The 20,129-nt window shown below is 35.6% G+C and overlaps 1 protein-coding gene across 8 annotated transcripts in view; it reads right to left on the bottom strand.

Moving 5' to 3' along the window:
* The window catches only part of TRPS1 (transcriptional repressor GATA binding 1), a 279,500-nt gene that overhangs the window by 11,594 nt on the left and 247,777 nt on the right, over positions 1-20,129 (bottom strand). The window lies entirely within an intron of this gene.

The raw sequence follows: 20,129 nt of genomic DNA, 5'->3' as shown, positions 1-20,129 counted from the left end.
AAAAAAAAAAAAAAAAAAAAAAAGAGCCTGAATTGCAACTCTGCTCTCCTTTCTCTAGGAAGTAAAGCCTTTAATGATAAAATATGCATGTTAGATAAGGAGTGGAAAAAGTCTTGCTGGAGCCCAATTTTGTTATAAATTTAAAATTACAAACACCATAAGTCAAAATTTCAGGGATTCATAAAATTTAGGCAATTTATTTAACTTGAGTCCATACTGTAGACGAGTGGTATCCCTGCCAAGAAAATACAATGGTTATAATTGTACTCTGATACATTTCAAATGGAAAGCTTTCTGCAGACATAATTTTGGCTTCAAGACTGGAACACTTTCTTGGCATTGAAAGGGCATTTGATTCATCGGGTGTTTCACAATGTATCACTAAAAAGACCTGGTGAGCAGCCAGTTCCCTATAGGGTAATTTTTCCATCCAGATGCAAGTGCTATCAGAGGCCCTCGTCAGCTAAACTAATTATGATCTTGCAATTGCTGATGCCTGCTCACTCTAACATTCAACATCCTCCATTAATCATCAATACAAAGAAAATGAATGAAACGTAAAGAAATGAGGACTGGTAAGCTGCATAGCCATAAAAATCTGAAATGAGAGCAATAATTTAACAAGATTGGGGGAATGTTTGTAGTGAGCACAAAGTCAGGCTAACAATTGTCCTTTTCAACCAAGAACACAATTTCATTAGTGTAGCAGGTTGGGCTACTTTAGGTGATGTAATAAAAGCTCGAGTTTTTCACAAAGATAATCTCTGGCTCCCCTTTTTTCTTTACTCCCCCCACCCCAAATCAGGACCAGGAATGTATCATAAATTTCTCAGTCTCAATAAGAGCAGCACAAAAGTTGGGTGTTGGCCCTCAAAGTCCAAATTGGGACCTACTGCAAAAGTACAGACTGCCGTTTCCCCCAAATCAATGAACTATTAGAGGTTGTGTTTATCAAACACTCTGGGGGCCCCCTTTATCCGAGGTAAGTCGGGGAGCTTAGTTAGGTTATAATTGTGAAACTTCCCTGGGGCCATGCTGTCTTCTTTTCCGAGATCTAAATAACACGTTTTGCAAATAAACACCAGTTTGATCCATATAAAGGCAATGTAAATGTCCATTTGGAAACGGACCCACATATATGGCTGAGGCTCAAATCTGAATGTATAACCATTCACTGCAGCCTGCTTTTCTTTCCTTATGCCCTAGCTGCTTGACACAGCATGCCAAAGTGGGTGTAATCCTGGTTTCAGAGAACGCTTCAATCCTTGCACAACTTTGTGCTTAATTCTGTTGCAAAGAAAATGCCCTTCATTAGTTCGAGGGAAAATGCTGAAATTACAGGACTGGTTTCCACAGGCATATCTTGCTTTAAGCAGCACTTAGGCTCCAATAAAGGCTGGTATATTTTACGTAAACCATATCTTATTTTAAATACATCAGGAGTCCTTTGGATTCACTTACTCGGAGTCAGTATGGCATGGGGGGGTTAATAATCAGATTTAGGAGTCAGACAACTTGTACTCAAAACATGTCTCTGTCTTGAGTTGCTTGGGTGCAACTTTGGGCAAGTTACTTAACCTGGCAATGCTTAAATTTCCTCATCTTTAAAGTGTGAGCTGCTGTGAGTATTAATGTGGACAAATGGATGTAATAAAACAATGCCAGGTATGTAGTAGGCGCTCAAGTTAGCTATCCATCAAGGGGATTCAATTGTATTTCTTTTGTAAGAGAAAAATATTTTGTTGGTTTCGTTTATATCTCCTTAATCTACTTATTGCACATTTTAGATATGCTTAAAGCATATAGTTGGGTATAATCACATGTATTTTATCTGTGCCAATCTTATCAAATATGAGAATGGAAAGTTGAGTCAGAGTGAAATGTCTAGGTGTTCACACCTAGAATTCAATAGGGGCGTGCCTGTGTGCGGGAGGAGAGTGGGAGGTAGGTGAGAAATATTTCACATAGTAAGTTACCTCCCATCTAAGCAAATGTATCACTTTGGTAAGCACCGTAGAACCTTATGTTTGATGCACTTGGAATTACTGGAAGCAACAGAGAAGGTGGGAGAAGTGGGCAATGTCCTTAGTTGTGTGAGCACAGAATTGTACACCGTGCCACAACTCTCTAAATCACAACGCAGATGAGAGCCCTGACCCACAGTGAGAACCTGGCTGGATGGAGTATGGCTGAAGTCACCAACATCCTTAACCCAATCAAGTGCAGAGAAGCAGTCTGCTGCCGAAGGAAGCAGAATAGAAGTTTCCCCTGCCCCACTTTTCAAAAATGAACTTGTTAAAGAGAAAGAAAGGCACTAAAGATCTTATTTCATTCATAGTTTATCAGGTATAACAGAGTTTTAAAATATTCTGTCATTCTCCTTTTTACTATGTTAAAGACAGAAATCATGTCTCTTAACAGTCATCAAATAGTCTAAGTAATAAGCACCTAGGACAGTGCTGTCTTGAGCAGCTAAACATTAATAAAGTTGAAAATAATCTCTCTTGCTATTATTTTTATCACTAGTCATCACTCCTGTTTTTGAAAAAAAAGTTTTTAAAAAATATTCCTTTGGATTGACAAATCTATCAACCTGGATTTGACAAATTGGATTTGGATTGACAAATTTGGATTTGGATTGACAAATTTGGATTTGGATTGACAAATTTGGATTTGACAAATTTGGATTGACAAATCTATCTTCAGTTGGTCAGAGAGGGCTAATGAGGTTGTAGACAATAAAATCAAGAGAGTTAATTTTCCAATCCTACATCCCACACTTATTTTTGAGAAATAGCTGAAGCCAGATACTTGCTATGTCCTGAGGACACAAGGTCAGGTAGAACAAAGCTCCAACTCTCCTGTATATGCATAATTAGAGTCATGCATTGCTGATGGTTCTATATGTGCGTGTGTATGTTTTAAATAATAAATTATTTCTCCTTTTCCTACAGGCTGCTTTTAAGAGATGATAATAATTTGTACCTCCATGACTTTGTGCAGGAGAGAGGAGAATGGAGTGATATGGATAAGGACACTTCTGGGAGAGGAAATGATAGGAATAAGTAGTTAGTGGCTAACACCGGTGGCATACTTGACAGGAGCTCCTTTCAGGCTGAAGGAAAGCTGTCCTTTACACATCCAAAGCTACACACAGTCATAGCATCCTCTGCCCCTGGCCTTCTCTAAGTGCACCTTCTGTTTCTATGTGGTTTCAACAGAGGGCAAGAGTGAAGGAAGGTCGGCTGAAAACCCAAATCTACCTGAAAGCCATCTCAACTGAAAATTTCTACAGAGGAAATTCTGGAATCAACAAGGAACTGTTTGCTTTTAACTTCAAGTTTAGATAGTTTGCCCACTGACTTTTAGGTTGCATTTGTGTGGCCTTCATGTTATTTCTGTTGGATGGACCGTGGTAGGAACAGTTAATTGCAAGGAATTCCGAGGCCAGCCCAGTGACTGGCCTCGCAAGGGCTTTTCAATTACTGAGAATTCTTTGGATCACTTGTTTCCTTTCCACGTTTCAAATGTATTATAACCACCATACTGATTTTCACAACAGCAATTTAGGTGATGAATTTGGACAATCATCCATGCCAGGATTTGAAACAGAAAAAGACACACCCATCTTTTAATATACGTACACTTTAAATCCAATGTAATTTTTTCCTTTTCCTGCTGTAGAGTACACCAAGAAGTGTAATGACTAACTAAAAAAACCTTTAGTCTTTAGGTTCACAGCTAACCACTGCATGGCATCACTATCATTAAATTTTTCTCAAAGCTTCTGATTGAAGTTTTGCTTCTATGGTGCTTAAATCCTCAGTCAGTTGCAGATCCCTCTGTGTTGAGCCCTGACACATATGTTGGTAAACCCAGATGTGTTTTTAGAAAAGAATAAGAATGGGAAAAAAAGTTTCAAATTGGTTCATCTGTTTTTATTGCTTATTTTATTTTATTATTTGAAGATCAGCCAAAAAGAAACATTTTAAGGTTTTCAAATTTCATTATTAACACAGAACTTATTCATTTGATTAATAAAAAGTAAATTTGAGTGAATTATTAATTCAAGTGGCTTAACATTTAGAGACATGGATATTCATCTTCAAGATATTAAAAATCCCTACTAGTGGAGTTATTTGTGCAGAAATGATGCTTTGTAATAGTTTTCTATGAATAAGAACCAAACTGAAACCATGTAATTACATAACAAGCCTTGATAGGCAGAGCATTTACTCACATTTTTTATGGTTTTATATCTTAGCCATTTTAAATCAAATCAATCTGAAATTTGATATACATGCTGTTAGTCTGGAGGTACCTCAAGTATTTTTAACTCTTTAAATAATTTCTATGTTTATTCGATTATATCAAGAATCCTTTGAAAACTTCATTTTAGGGAAATGCACAGATGGCTATGATAGAACCTTCTGGTACAACTTTGCAGTAATAAAATTTCAGTGGTAAATTTAATTCAGTTCAGTTCTGGGAATAATTATTAAATGTCCACCATGTGCCTGACACTGTGCTAGAAGCTGGGGTTACAGTGATGTATATGGCAGACATGATCTGTAATCTCTCAGTTTCCAGTACCATCTGCTAAAAACTAACTACGTGTTGAGTTAACGTGATACAAACTGAGATCGTTCATGAACATTTTGACAGTTTAATTCATGTAAGTTATATGGAAACATTCCTGAAGAAACCAAAGCATCTCTCACGAATAAATCTCATGTAAAGGCTGAAAGTTATCTAATAATCAGAGGGCTTACTCTCTGTGCTCCTTAATAAAAATGGGTAATAGTCTAGTCATTTCAGAAGCAAGATCCTTGCTTATTGTCCCATCAGTAATAATGTCCTATCAATAACTTTGCCCTATTAACCACCAAAAGAGTTGATATAAACTAAATAATGTGTTCATGACTGTCATATATAATAGACATTCAATAATTGTTGAATAAATGACAAATATTATTTTAGTCATTATCACTATTATTCACCACTAAGAGACATAGAAGGCCACTCTCCCCCACTTCCGCCCATTAAGGAATTAATTGACTAATGACTACACACCAATAGACCCTGCAGAATATAAGGAATGCAGTACCTAAAACCACTTAAAACAGATGCTGGCTTGCAATGAACACCTTTAAATTAATAGCCAGAATTTTATCAGAAGCATGGGCTGGCCAATATTTTAGCAAAAGCAGGGAAAGAGCTCTGCCAGCAAAAAGCAACAGATATTAATACCTTGGATGGCTTTTGTTCCAAATAAAATCGTGAAGGATTGATTGAAACAGCAAGTCTATGCCTGCTTGAAAACAGCCCTCTATGCCCTCAGATTTCTTGCCAGAAAACTGAAGAGACTCTACAAGGTTCAGCCAAGCATCCATCTTGTAATTACCTATCTCAGAGTTTGGAAACGAAACCTGTTTACCTGCTTATTAAATTCACTTCCTCAACACATCAGCAAAGCTAATGGAGACCAGTGTAAACTAAACTGACATCCTTGGCTAGGAGCAATGGAACAACTTCTGTTCCAGGACATGAGGCAATTCATACTCTAGTAATCATACATTGTACCCAGGTACGAATGTGCCTAAGACCTTTCCACTGACTCGTCACCACATGGGAGTTGTCCAGTATATCAGGACACGCTAAAACACATTAGCTCCATTTCTTCTGAGACGCAATTGTTGACTCGTGGAGTGGGATTGCAGAAAATAAGAGTTCCCCAGGTAAATCTCACACTTTAGATTATTCACATGGATTCTTCAAATCTTCAGATTTTAGAAATTTATCACACAGATATATAACCCATTACATAGGTCTGAAGGACCCCCATCTCCATACTTTGACTTACTCCATATTTAGTAACGAGCAAACATCTGATGTCACACACATATTACATAACAGACCAGGACTAGAAAAATCCAGATCTTTGGAGTTCTAAACCCATGCTGTTTCTATAACAATGTTCTGCCTTTATAGCAATATGTATTTGGACAGCTGAAAATATGGTTGAAGATTTATGTCTACACTGTCTTTTTTCATTTCACATGGAAGTCATTATTGTCAAAAGAACTGCTCATGTCTCTCACTGCTTCTATTTCTGTCACCACAGATCCATTTCCACCTTTCCTGCAGTAACAACAATGGTCTGAGAGAGTTTCTACAGGGACCTTCTTCTATGCTAGTGCCAAAATCTGACACTGAAAAGGAAAAAAAAAGGCTTTTTGGAGGCACAACTTTAGCACCTCTAAAGTAAACCTCAGCATGAGAATACAAGAATTGATTCTGTTTTAATAAATTTATTGCAAATTTTATTTAAACAGTATATTTAGCAAACATTTACTATGGGAATTCTTCACATTATAGAAAAGAAAAATCTTGGTGATAGGGACTTTTCTAGAAAAAGCCTGAAGTTCAAAAGGTTCAGTTTCTAAGCATTTAGTTTAAGAAACAAATATAGGTATTTTATGTATTACCTAAGTAGGATTGGTTATATGATAGTGATGGTGATATGGTCATTTTGAAAGAAACAGAAAATAACAGATAATAATCAGTAATTCTTTTTGTATCAGCTAACAGATAATAGCTGGTCCATGAGGTGTTACCATCCCTCAAGGCATTTACATCTGTATCAATGGTTCTTAACATTCTTCGAAGTCATACACTCTTGATAAAATTTATGACACTCTCCCCAGATAATTAAAAAAATATGTAAAGTATTTTACAAGTAAACTTCAGGCTGTTCAAAAGAATGTCCTTCACAAAATGTATCCAAAGATTTCACATGGATCTGAGTGCCCATGGATCCCAAGGTTAAGAACTCCTGACATATATTACCTCAGTTTAGATTCAAAATGAATTACCAGGGATTATTATTCTCTCACTTTATTGGTGAGGTAAAAGACTGAGAATGGTTCTTTGACTTACCTAGTATCAAAAAATACATCCTAGTCTCTAAGTCTAGGCAAAAGCACAAGACTTTTTCTAAAAACCACTTTTGAATCAATTATCTGGTAGAATTCTCTTGTTTGACTACTTTTTGTCCCTTTTTAATAATCACCATCATACATCTAATATTTATCAAGTATTTATTTTGCATAGGATAATATACTAAAGGCTTAGTTTCATTATCTGACATCTTCAAAACAATCCTAAGAGATAGGAATTATTGTTACTATTATTATTATTATTACTGTTATTCTATCCACTTTACAGATGAGAAAACTGAGGTTTTCAAACATTTTTCAATTGTTAAATAGTCAGGCTAAGATACAAACCCAGGTCTCCCTCACTTCAGAGCTACAGTTCTTAACCATGTTTCAGGCCATATTACTAAAGAAGTGATTGGGGAATTTTTACCAAAAATATTTCACCATAGTTTGGCTTTGAAGAACCCTTATCTCTTCAAACCACCCTATAACAGCTGATCAAATTATCCAAGTTTTGAGGTACCAGAAAGAAATGACTCATCCTTGATCAGATATGGCAACGATCAGTTTTGAAGTTGGTAGATACAGCCGAAGCCAGAGGAAGAGCGCAGCGTTTGCCTGATGGAGAGGTAGTGGTGGGGAAGGGGGATGGGTGCAGTGCATGAGTTTTGATCCTGCTGTCTCAAAAAATAAGAATAAAAAAATATGTGAAAAAAGCCTCTGTTTAAAAGCAGAAATTAGTGCATTGACTTAGTCCCTAAAATGCTAGCATGAAAAGGCAGCTGTGAACCAGGATCTCTTTTGCATTCACCATAGCTAGAGATGGGGCAGGAAAAATGGTGCTAGGGTTTTGACAAGTTCTGTAAACACACATGTTCAGGTAAAAATTAACTAGATTTATATAGTAAATTTATATATTTGTATGTTCCTTGGCAGAAACCTTTTGTAATGTGTGGTATCCTCATTATTCAAGATAAAGTGCTGCCAATTCTGAAAAATGAGGTCATTTCATCAAATTCCTCAGATTTGAATAATACAAAAATATTTACAATTCTTTTCCCTTAACCATTTCCCCCATTATTAGATATAAAAGTACATGTTCTTCAGTGACCTATGGAGTCTATTTATACTTTTCATGTGTGATATAGTTTCCATTTCATTACATAACAGCAATACTAAAATATTATTAACTCTATAAACATGTTTTACAGGCTATTGAGTTGAGATCAGATATTAAAACATAGCATATAGTTTGCTCATTAGAAGGATGGTAATTGCTGCTTATTTCCTCTTAACAACAACAACAAAACTTATGGAAATACAGTTAAATGTACTGAAGTTTGAAACAGTTAAGAACCATGTTAAAAATCTGCAAATGTATCAACGAGAGACCCTGATACCAAATATGCAATTTGTACTAAATAACTAAATACTTTATAAGACTATATTGGGAATACTTCTTGTACTATTTCATTCTCTGTGACTTTTAAATACATGGGGTGGGACCTAAGGGAAACAAACCTAAACTTCATTTAACTTTTGATTCTATAAATAATTCTTTTAAAATGTTATCTCATTTTTTATTCAACTTTGTATTCTCTCAGGACCCATACAATCAGGTACTTAAATACACCTTTCCAAGAGTTATAATAAGTACCTAGTACATTTTGTTGCTGTTCAAATGAAAGATGTGTCTTTAAATAAGGATTCTGTGACTGTTATAGGTAAAACCCAGATCTAGCAGATAATTTCATTATTGAGGGTCTGGGCAGACAGGGAAATCTAAGCTGATTTTTAAAGTTTTAATAACATTATTTTAAAAAGACAACTTGGAATTATGCATTTCCTTAACAATAATGATGTAATTTTGTAATAACTGAAATCTTTCATGGGAAAACTGCTTCAATAACTCACACGGTCAATTACACAGGAAAGTACTGTAATCGGGCTGTCCTTCTGTAGCTCCCTGCCCCCCACCCCCATGGTCAAATAGCTCACGTACACGACTTCCTTTTCCATTACCAACGTGTCTGCAGTACCATCTGTGAAAACGAACACATACCTTGTGCTGCTCGTTTCTGCTTTTGCACGTCCATTAGTGGGACTGGCTGCAGCTGCTCAAGAAGAAAGCAAGGATTGTCTTTGCTTTTATATAGATGCATATATTCCCCCTCCAGTACTGCCATATCAGCGCCAGGCAATACATCGTCTTGGGTAGGGAACTGCACTTAAAAACCTTACTCGGACCTGCTTCTCTGTGCTATCTGGAGTTTGTTAATCACACTGTATCACGTACCAAAGCAAGAACTACTCTCTCTGGAGATGACCCCTCAGTCATTCCTACCAAAAGGAACAGTTAAAATCATTTCATACTTTGACATTTTGTACATGGAGCAGAATATAAGGAAACCAGTACTGAGGCCTGGCTGTGCATCCTGAGACACAAACCTCTTGGTGAATGAGATTTTATGTCATGAGACATAAAATTACAACAGTGCGAACGTTTTTAAAACTTTATTTTCCCCTCCCTCATGTTTATATTCTTTTTCTGTTGGCATTATTTTTTCCCTGGGTGAACACTGTTAAACTGTCCACGATCTCTGCAGAAGATGCAAATAAATTAAAGCAAGAAATGACCTCAAATTATTATTTTTTTACAGTGATTTGCCTACAAAAAATAACATTTCTCCCTATTGTAGAGTGACATGAATAATAATGGCAAAGAAAATGCCATCAATCACTAAGCTCTTAAAAATATTTGAAAAAAAGATTCATTGAGAAGCTGAAATTTAAAACACACAAAAGAAAAAACAAAAGAGATCCCCAAAATGGTTTAGTTGTTTTCCTGTGCTAATCCACACTTACAAGTTTACCCCCAAATATATCAAAACTACTCTTCTTCATAAAAGGCACTCTGTTGTCAGTGTGTAAGCTTAGCTTTTGGAACATTAGAATGCCAATTCTGCCTTAGAATTCAATTCATATATTGAATTGTCTTAAATCATCAAACAGCTCTGCTTTCTCAGCATTTAGGTACAGGAGAGAGAGCGCTGGATTCCAATTATTTATCGATACATATGCAAGTCACTCCCAAGGGACTGGGGACTTCTGAAGGAAGGGCCTTTTTTTTTTTTCCTTTACTCTTTCATATTATCAGTGCATTGCACACAGTAGGCATTTAATTAATGACAGTTTAATTGAATTGACCTCTATCAGAAGAGAGGATACTGCTAATTTTAATAAACAGTCTGTTAAAATATGTGTGCATGTGTACATATACGTACATGCTGTGATCAAAGTGTTATCACTTTAAATGCAGCTGTACTCATGAAATATAAATGGCAGCCATTATCACAGAAAATAGGACTCAAATTGAAAACAGTTTCAGTTTTGTGAAACATAAAAGAAAATTAATAAATTTTGTACCATATTTAAACGATGCATTATATGACAGGAGAGAAAAGGAATGAGCTTTGTTTGCTTGAGCTTCTGAGCAATTTTCAGAACTATTAGAAGTGGCATATGTTGGTGTGTGTATGTGTGTATACATGTACATATACATACAGATATACACATACACGTATATATGTGTATATATACACATATACACATATGAATCCATTAAAACATTTTCAGTACTAACACATGGTGAGATGTCACTAGTTACTTTTATTTTCATTAAAGCAATATAATATTTTATAAGTGAAACTAAAATACCAATGATGTTGTTAGATTAAAAAAATTCCATGAGTTTCCTGGAGAGTTGAGAATAAATATAATTACTTGCACAAAAGACCGTGAAAAAAAAAAAGAAGGCAGTAAGAGTACCTAGGCTAGGAGAGTGTCTTATATGTCAGCCTAATAACTATTGATTTTATTAGGTGGAAAATAAGATATCAGTACTCTGTGCTTTATTTTTATTACTATGTTAGAGTTCTGTCAATTCACATACACAATTAACAAATATAATTATGTATGAGAGAATAATGGATGCCATGCTTAACATGTAGCAGACACTCAGTGAGCATTAAATTCCTTCTCTCTCAATTTCAGAAGATACTAAGTATCAATAGATATCAGATTTTAGAAGATACTGAATAACTGAATAAGCTTTGGACGTGTATATATACATGCATAAAAAGTTCAGCATCTGTAGCTACATATTTATGAACAATATGAGCAAAACATATACAAAGGACCTCATATTTATTTTATTTTACAATATGAAAATAAGTATGAATAGTGATCCTAAAACTCTCACATATAGGTGACTGTCTTAAAGAAAGTTTATAACATTAATTATGCATTTTAAAAATAGAAATAGCTCTCTTCTCTCTCTTGACTTCTCTCTCTCCTTTCTTTTTTGACTGTGTTCCAAAAGACCTTTAAGGATTCATTACATAAAGCAGTTTGGTGGTGACTTAGTCACTTACACGAGTTTCATGAGTCTGTCAAAGATACATATTTCTCATCCTAAAAGCTAAGTGGAAATTTGGGGAAGGAATCAGTGGCTGTTGGAATCTTCTAGAACATAAAGAAATGCACTGTAGGTCAAGTTCCCTTATGCATATTACTCATTCTAGATGAATGTAGTGTTCTTTTCATATGGTGTGATCACATAGATTATATATGTTATCATAAAATATGACAATGTATATTTAATTCATGGATTACACAAAGTTGATTCATTTAGATTTATATAGATCAAGACTTAGAAATCTTTGGACAAGAAATAATTTTGGATAAATTTATGTCCGTAAACAACCATTTGGAATTTGACATCCTCTATTTATATATATATATATATATATATATATATATATATATATATATAAATACATATACATATAGAATATATTCACATATATAAATATAAACACATATAAATAAAATGCACACATATATACAATATATTCACGTGCATACAAACATATACTTAAAATATGTATCTGTGTGAATACATGCACATATTTCCTTTTAAAAAAAGTGGTTTCAAGGTCTTCCAGTTTAATAACTTAAAAAATTCAGGGACTGATGGTCTTATATTTTAAAATACTTGCTTTTAAAGATCAGAAAGTTATACTTCTTTCCCAAGTTAAAGGGTTATAACAGGCTAGAAGATAAAATATCTCTGATGAAAAAGTGTAATGGCAGAATTAATGAATCAATGAAACTTAAGAAACCAGGAGGTGAAGAATTAATAATTTATGTATGATTAAAGGAATCTGTAGATATTACATGCTCCAAAAAGTTAAGTGGCTAGATCTGACCTAGGTCATCCCTCTTTTTCTACCTATTTTCCAAGATTTTATTATTTTATTAACTGTTATTATATATACAAATATATACATACACACATATATACTTAGAATTATATATATATATATTTTTTGTTGCTCGTGTGTGTATTTCTTTGGCAAAATAAAAATGGAAATAACCATCTTCCTTTAAATTCATCCCAAATGAAGGCAATAATTCAAAAATAAGCACAGTGGACTGATTGGTACCAGACTAATATTCAAAGCAATTCACATTTACCAAAGAGAAAAAAAAAAAGGTAAAGAAAAGTGTGCCTTAAACATAAAAGTCCTAACTTTTAAAGAAGAAAATCACCATTAGCAGAGGTTTAGCTAATTAGTCAATCTAATGCAGGGCTTTTATGTTTGTAGGTTGACAAATTTCAGAAAATGACCAAATTATTCCACTTATATCATTAACTTGACCCTTTCCAGGATTCGACCTTCTTAATAGATTTGTTTTATAAGATATGACATCTTGAACAGCTGTGCTATTCTTTCTCGAACTTGACTTTTTTTTTTTTTAAAGCATGAAAATAGACTGATTTATACTAAGGCATGAGTATTCTTTGGTGATGGTGGGGGAAGGGAGGGATCAAAAATGGAAAAATAATGTGAGTTCCTGTATGAGCGAGTCATTTTGAAACTTAGAGAAGAACACTAAAGTAATACAAACAAACACCTGTGGCCAGTTAAAGAAATAATGTAGAAGGAATTTGAAAATATCACAGTGAACTGAATTCATTAATATAAGGAGGTATGATTATTAAAATAGAGAAACAATTCCTTTGAACGTTCAGATCTGCAAACTCCCACCACTGAGTGTATGCCATTATATACTCATTGCAAATTGTAATATGTTTAAAGTTAAGAAGGCTCTCTGCAAGTTTTTACTTTTTAAAACTAAACATAAATCAGAATTAAGTTAGACATTTTCAGGGAAATTTTTTTTCTAAATTTCTTACAGGGCAAATAATTTGCAGGCACATTGGGAATTTTAATCTGTGCTAAAGATACCTCTGGACAGATACATTTAATGTAGCAACTAAATAGTTTGATTTAACTGGACTACTGATCTGACTCAGAATTCTCTTAATGATAAAAAGGAACACCGGATTTATGGAAGAAATATGGAGGGGCAAAACAAATGTTTAATAATCTCCGTTTCTACCCCTACTTAATTCTGTATCAAGTTTAACCTTTAGAGGTAGTTATGTTTAAGTGTTATTTTCCACCTTGGCTCCACATGGCATCTTGACTTAAAATTCAAGAAAGCACCTCAGACAAATAATAAATTGTTGCACAGTACTAAAAGCACATATGAAAGCTATTCTTAATTTCAATTACACCTTTAATACATTAATTATCTGTTTATCTGAGTACTGCTTCTGAAAGGTCCACCATTGCCTACTGCATCCCAAGCACACTGTTCTTTTCACAAGAGGCAGAGGCATTTGAGAGAAAAAAAAAAAAAAAAAGAAATCAGACGACTCTGTTTCCAGTGTCTCAGGGATAATTGTTACCTTTCTCCTTTTCAGCTTTAGAAGAAAGCAGTGTCTATTTTGCTCAGGGCAGCTGTTTAAGGCTCCTGCTGTCAGAATCTTTTCAACTTGAGTAGATTTAGGATTATTTAAAAATGATTATTATATCACACTTAGCCTGCTATTGCTGTTGATAATTGAGCATGCATAATTAATGTCCATACATAGCACAGTAATTAACCCAGCATATATGCATTCACACTTACCTTTGTGTGTATGTATACACATATATATATTCTACATGGGTGATTCTAAATGGTTCATTCTGAGTTAAGAAAAATATTTAGACAAATCTGTGATGGGAATGTAATATTGAAAGTCTAAGGTATAATACAATTATTAAAAGTTTTGTCTTCTATGTATAGTTCTTAAATTCATACTTCAAAACAAATTCTGAAAGCAATATTCACTTACAATAGAGGGGCTTCTGGAAGCTGATCCATTCTTTTACTTTATTTTACTATGCAATATGCTATTGTAATGTAATTCCTGACTATTAGCAGGGAGGTTTTGCTTTAATAGTCTAAGAAAATAATTTACACCAGGTTATCATAAAATAACATTATGTTTCATAAAAAAAAAAAAATGCCTTCATCACTTTATCACAAAAATCATTATTTTGAAAATATATTTTTCAGCTTGTAGCTTAAATGATTGGACATGCTTCTGTTATTAGATAAATATATAATTTTTAACTTGCTGATAATGGTATAATTTTCCATTAGAACTCCAAATAAAATTCATTTTGGTCCCAGCCATAAACATTGGTTTCCTTCACCTTCCTTCTCAGTTGATTTAGATTTTCCTTAACAACCAACGCACAGCCTGTTCCACCCTTTTATTTCTTTGAATTTTTATTGCCTCTTGAAATCTTCTTGGCTTGCAGAAGTCACAGACAGGAAAGGAAAAACTCACAATCTAAATGCCTGATATTTAATCAATAAAGGAGGGGTTTTCTCCGTTAGGAATTTACTTCTCTATCAACTCTGCCTCCTCTCCTCTTTTAGGAGAAGAAATGAAAACTGTCTGCTTCCCACGAAATCAAAGCCGTCAAGTCACTGCAACACCCTGAGGAGCGTGAGAAACATGCTCTTATTTACTAGTTCATTATAGATTATTCATCCCTTATTTGTGAATACAATTGCTAGGCACTCTTTATTATACAAAGATGACAAGGCCTCTGAATCTAAACTCATAATTCTACTTTCTAAGTTGCTCAGAGGTATATAGTCATAACATTCATTCTACTGGTTCTCTCAGCTGTAGAAAAATTCTGGAGTCAATTTCATTTCTGGAAGAAGGCAACATTTGCTCAGAGGAAAGCTGATGAATAAGATGGCAGAACCACCTTGGTAGTACCCAAGGGTGATATTAAAGCAGTAACTGACCCATATGGCCTGGACACATCAGAATCAGAACCCCACTGGCTGTAGCACAGGAGCAGAATTCGGGGGGACCCTCCATGAGGACAGGTTCTGCCCCTTCATTACTAGATGGCAGTGGTTCCCAGGGAGTGCTTAGGGAGTAGCTGGGATACTAGGGGTATCAAGGCCCCTCAGCTCTGGGGACACAGGGCTGATGATAGTCAATCAGGATTGAAGTGTCCTGACCAGGTGGAACAGCAGTGCCAGTTGTGTCACTTTAGTACAAATCAGATGTTACTAGCAACTCACTGATGTGATCTCATGGCTCAGAAACTGGTGTTGATCATTATTCTAAAGACTTACAACAATGTTCTCTCCAAAGTCAGCAAAACCTGAATAAATTGGCAGCTTCCTCAGGTGGTGGTTTTGAAAGCCTACACTCACTTGGTGTAAGTTCTGGTATGTTTATTTATAAATGTCTTATTACTTCCAATTATCACCTCATGTAAGAAAAGTTCAGTGCCTTTGTAGTGTTTATAATTTTGAGGGGAGGTAAGGTAAATATACATGAAGCAATTAAGAGAACGATGCAAGAAAGGAGACATGTCTCAATCCCAAGACTTTTATGATTCCTTTGCTTCTAAGTGCTACAACTAATGCAAAATGTGAAACACACTCAAACACTCTCTTTCTTTCTCTGTATCTCTCTCAGCTAAGGAGACCATGCAAGTAGGTGGTGGACTTCATTAAGCTCTTTTTTTTTTTTTTTAATAAGCTCTTAATCATTACTAATCACTGTATCTTTTAGTTTCTTTCAGTTGCTTGTGGCAGAAAATACAACCCAAACCAGATCAACATGAAGATAAATCTGACTCATGCAACTGAAAACTGGGAAAAACACTAACTTAGGCATAGTTTAACTAGGATTCAAATGTTATCATGATATGCTGACTACAGTCTTACTCACATAGCTCTTGTCCCTGGATGGCAACATCACTGTTGCACGTTGAGAGCCATGTACTCAACTGAACAAGCGAGGGGGAAGCACTGAGTCCACTTTCCTGATGGCTCAACCCAGTGTCCTCAAATAGGGGCCTAGTTGGCCAAATTCAGGTCATGTCCCTGTCCCACTACAGCCAGGTGGGATATAGGATGAATGCTTGGATTGGTTTATTAGGTCTAGAGCAGTTTCTCTAATGTGAGTTACAAATCACTTGGTGATCTTATCAAAATGCAGATTTGTATTTAGTATGTCTGAAATGGGACCTGAGATTAGGCATTTCTAATAAGCTTCCTGTCTAAGTAACATGGATCTTAGCACACACTTAAGCCCTGAATCTGGGGCAAAATCAGCTTCATATGAACTAGATGAAATAAAAGTGAGGGAAGTGTGGATTCTCAAAATAAAATTAAGGACTGTTACCAGAAGTAAGGCATTAAAAATGAGGTAAAAGATTAAAAAAATAAAACAACATGTTTCTTCTATAAATACACACACACACACACACGCACACACGCGTGCGCACGTACCCGATCATCTGCATGTTATTTATCCAGAAGAGAATTCTTTTAGTAAGTAGAGCCTCTATACTTAAGTAGAGTCAGTACCGATCACATCTGAGTAGTCCATCCATTCCATCTAGTATTTTCTTTGGTGTGAATAATCCTTGAAAGAGTTCATCATTATCTACACTTCTCATGTAACTGTTCTGACAAAATCGATCCATGCCATTTTCTTTTTTTTCTACAAAAGCCACACTATGAGAAAATAGCATAACGATCACTATACCACCAAAGAGTCTGTTTAAAAGAACTTGGCAAAACGTTGCTGGCACAAGAAACAAGGATAGCACCATGACGGACGCCATGATCAACGATCTGAGATTCAATCCATGCCACTTCCTTAGTTCACAATGAATATACAGGATACGTGTGGAAGGTTCACAATAAAAGCCCTTGTGGACAGCTCACCTGAGAACTCTCCTGAAGGTTTATCTGTACTTGAAAGACCAAAAGAGCTTTTCAGGTGTCACAATGATGACAAAGGTAGCATCAGATTGTTTTCTGAATGCATGTATTTACTATCCTGTGTCAAATATCAAAAAGTATTTAATGGGTCAATAACTGTTCCCATTGGCACATATGTCAAAAAAATAAATAATTGACAAAGTATCATCCTTATTTCTAGAAAGACTGAATAACTACATGAAGAAGAAGAAAGGCTTACCTTCTTTGATATGAGGTATCTAAATGGACTGGGAAAAACTATATACCTCTTCTGGTACTCTCTCATATTTACACTGTCAATATTAGATTAGCTACCATCAGTTTCAACTTCTGGTCTATTCACATCCTTAAGGAGTTGGTAAACTCTTCTGTTTGAATTCTGCATCACTGGGCATGTCTCTAGTTTGTCTGGGTTATAATTCAGAGTTAAGGAGACCATGAGACTACTTTTCCATATTCTTTCTAAGGTAAAGAAAAGCTATGAGTTCTGTTTTCCTCTATGAACTGAAAGCATCTTATAATCTAGCAAGTGAATTTTATAAGTGTTACATGAGGGTATTAAGGCCAAAATATCAAAATGTGGCATATTTTTTTCTGTATCTAAATGAAAGCAAACCAATATCATCCAAAAGAAACTCAAAAGTCTAAAAAGTATAAACAATGCAAGGCTCACTTACTGCTAAAAGCATGTAAATCTACCACCAAGAAGTCTTCCATGCACAGAACTGCATAAGCACCAAGGCCCATGACACACACTAAATGCGATAATCGGGTGGTATTTAGCTGTAATTCATTTACTCATTAATTAATATTTAATACCATTCACTGAGTATGAATGTGCCCTGTGCCCAGCACCATGCTGATACTGTGGACACACAGCTGTAAAAGACATGACCCATGGTCTCAAGCTGCTCACCAGCTATCAGGAAAGCCATATAAGTAAAGACCCAATAAGTGCTCTCTCTAATAAAGCTATTAGATAGCTTCTGACTAGGTTCTGACTCAGAAAAAGAAAAAAGCAAGTGGCCAACCATTCCGAAGGGTCATGAATAAAATGCACGTAGAACATCTTGCATTGGGCCAGTCGCATAAAAGGTGTTCAATAAATTAGTTCCCTCCTTCCCTCTTTATATATTTATATAAAAGGGAGGGCAGAGAGTGTAAATAACAAATGGTCTCCAAGGTCCCTTCCAGCTCTAGTAATCCATGAATAGTTCATTCTTTTCCTAGATGATCAGGAGTAACCTCATTAGCTCTGAGACTCATTTCCTCTCTCTCCCCCATTCCTGGCTTCCTTTCCCTCGCTCTCCTTCTCTGATCCTCTTCCTTCCTTGTTTCTTTCTTTTGTTCATTTGTCATTTTTCAGACTACTAAGTTCCAGGCATTATACACTGGTGATTCTAAGGAAAACTTTATTTCTCAATAAAAGAAACACTTCAAGATCATCTTATGGCAGTACTTAAAACATGATCCAGATATACGACTGGTGACTGATCTGACCTAACATAAGACATATTCATAGTATATGCAGCAATAGGATGAACTAATGTTGATTTTGTTCTCTTAACAGATATTTGTTGAGTACTCAGTAAAATACACATCACTCTTTCCAGGTTCGTCTTTTGTTGGTTGAGGGGAGGGATTCAAATGGTCTTAACTGCCTGTGGAGATAGCATTAGATGTGTTCCTTTTGCTAAGCTCAGACAGTCAACAAAGTGCCTGAGCTGGAGTGCAGATGACGAGTTCCTTACTGGCTTCAGTCATCGCTTCTATAAACTAGGAATGGAACTCATCACCCACGGGGCATGGGGGAGCAAGAAGTGAGCCTTTCAGGATGGTAAGTGCTGTTGATTTCCATTCCCTGGCACAGCATATTGACAAGCACAGGAACCTGGGAGTCTGGAGACCCATATTCTAGCCTGCTTCTACCTGGGACTATTTTTGGACTGGAACAAATTGTTATTCTCTTTCACAACTTTCACTTTTTTTTTTTTAAAGTAAAAAAAAAAGAAGGTATGATCTCATAATTATGATCTCATAATGTAGTTGTCTTCTCATAATTGCCACTGCCATTTTCAGGGACACTAACAAGATAAGAAAAATTAGGACACGGGAAATGGACGTGAAAGTAAAAATCACACCAACAAAGTCAAGGCATTTTAAAGAGTATCAAACAGACAGAAACTGAACTTGTTAAAATGGCAAATAGCGCAGAGACATGATGGAGTCATTAGTTTTTCAACTGGCCTGTAAGTTATTTTCCGTGCTATCATCTAGGACACATTTGGTTAACTATGTCATGTCCTTCAGGTCTTCACCAAGTTTGTTTTTAAAGTAAACTGCTGGTAAAACTGAAATGTATTTTCATAACGAAGATGTTATATTTAAAGAGCAGAGCTTTTGCTCATTAGCCACGGGAGACATTTTGTACCCTGTTTACGTTATTATTAGCACTTTGCAGCTAACAAGCAACTTTTAAACACTCCTCTGCAACAGCTGGAAAACTAAACCTTCCAGCCGTTGGTCTCTTCTGCTGAATGTCCAGAAATGCAGTGTTATGACATGTAAGAACATCCAGCCTAACTTCCTTTAAACTGAGAGAGCTCAAGACGGTAGGAAATGAAGGGAACCAACCAGAGTCCTCTCCCTGACTGTATACAGTGTCTCACCCTCTGATTAGAGCCCACAGCACCCTGGCCCAGGCAGCAACAGCTGTTTTCTGTCTTTTCGTTCCCTTCTCCCATTAATGTTGTTTCGATTGTGTTATGGGCTGCACTTTAGATCTAAAAGGAAACACTGAGTTTTATTTGAATGTTTAAATGATTAATGACCCTCCAGTGTAGTTGTCTTCTCATAATTGCCACAGAGTAAGCTGCAATTTACTTTGAAAATCCAGACCTCTGTGTATTATGGAGAGCAAGTGAGAGCTCAGGCATTGACCGCTATGTGGAAAATTCATTTTTTAAAAAGATGCATCCA

Source organism: Balaenoptera borealis, assembly GCF_965194805.1.
Source record: "Balaenoptera borealis genome assembly, chromosome: 17".
NCBI classification, from domain to species: Eukaryota; Metazoa; Chordata; class Mammalia; order Artiodactyla; family Balaenopteridae; genus Balaenoptera; species Balaenoptera borealis.
This window is presented reverse-complemented; position numbering and strand designations above follow the sequence as displayed.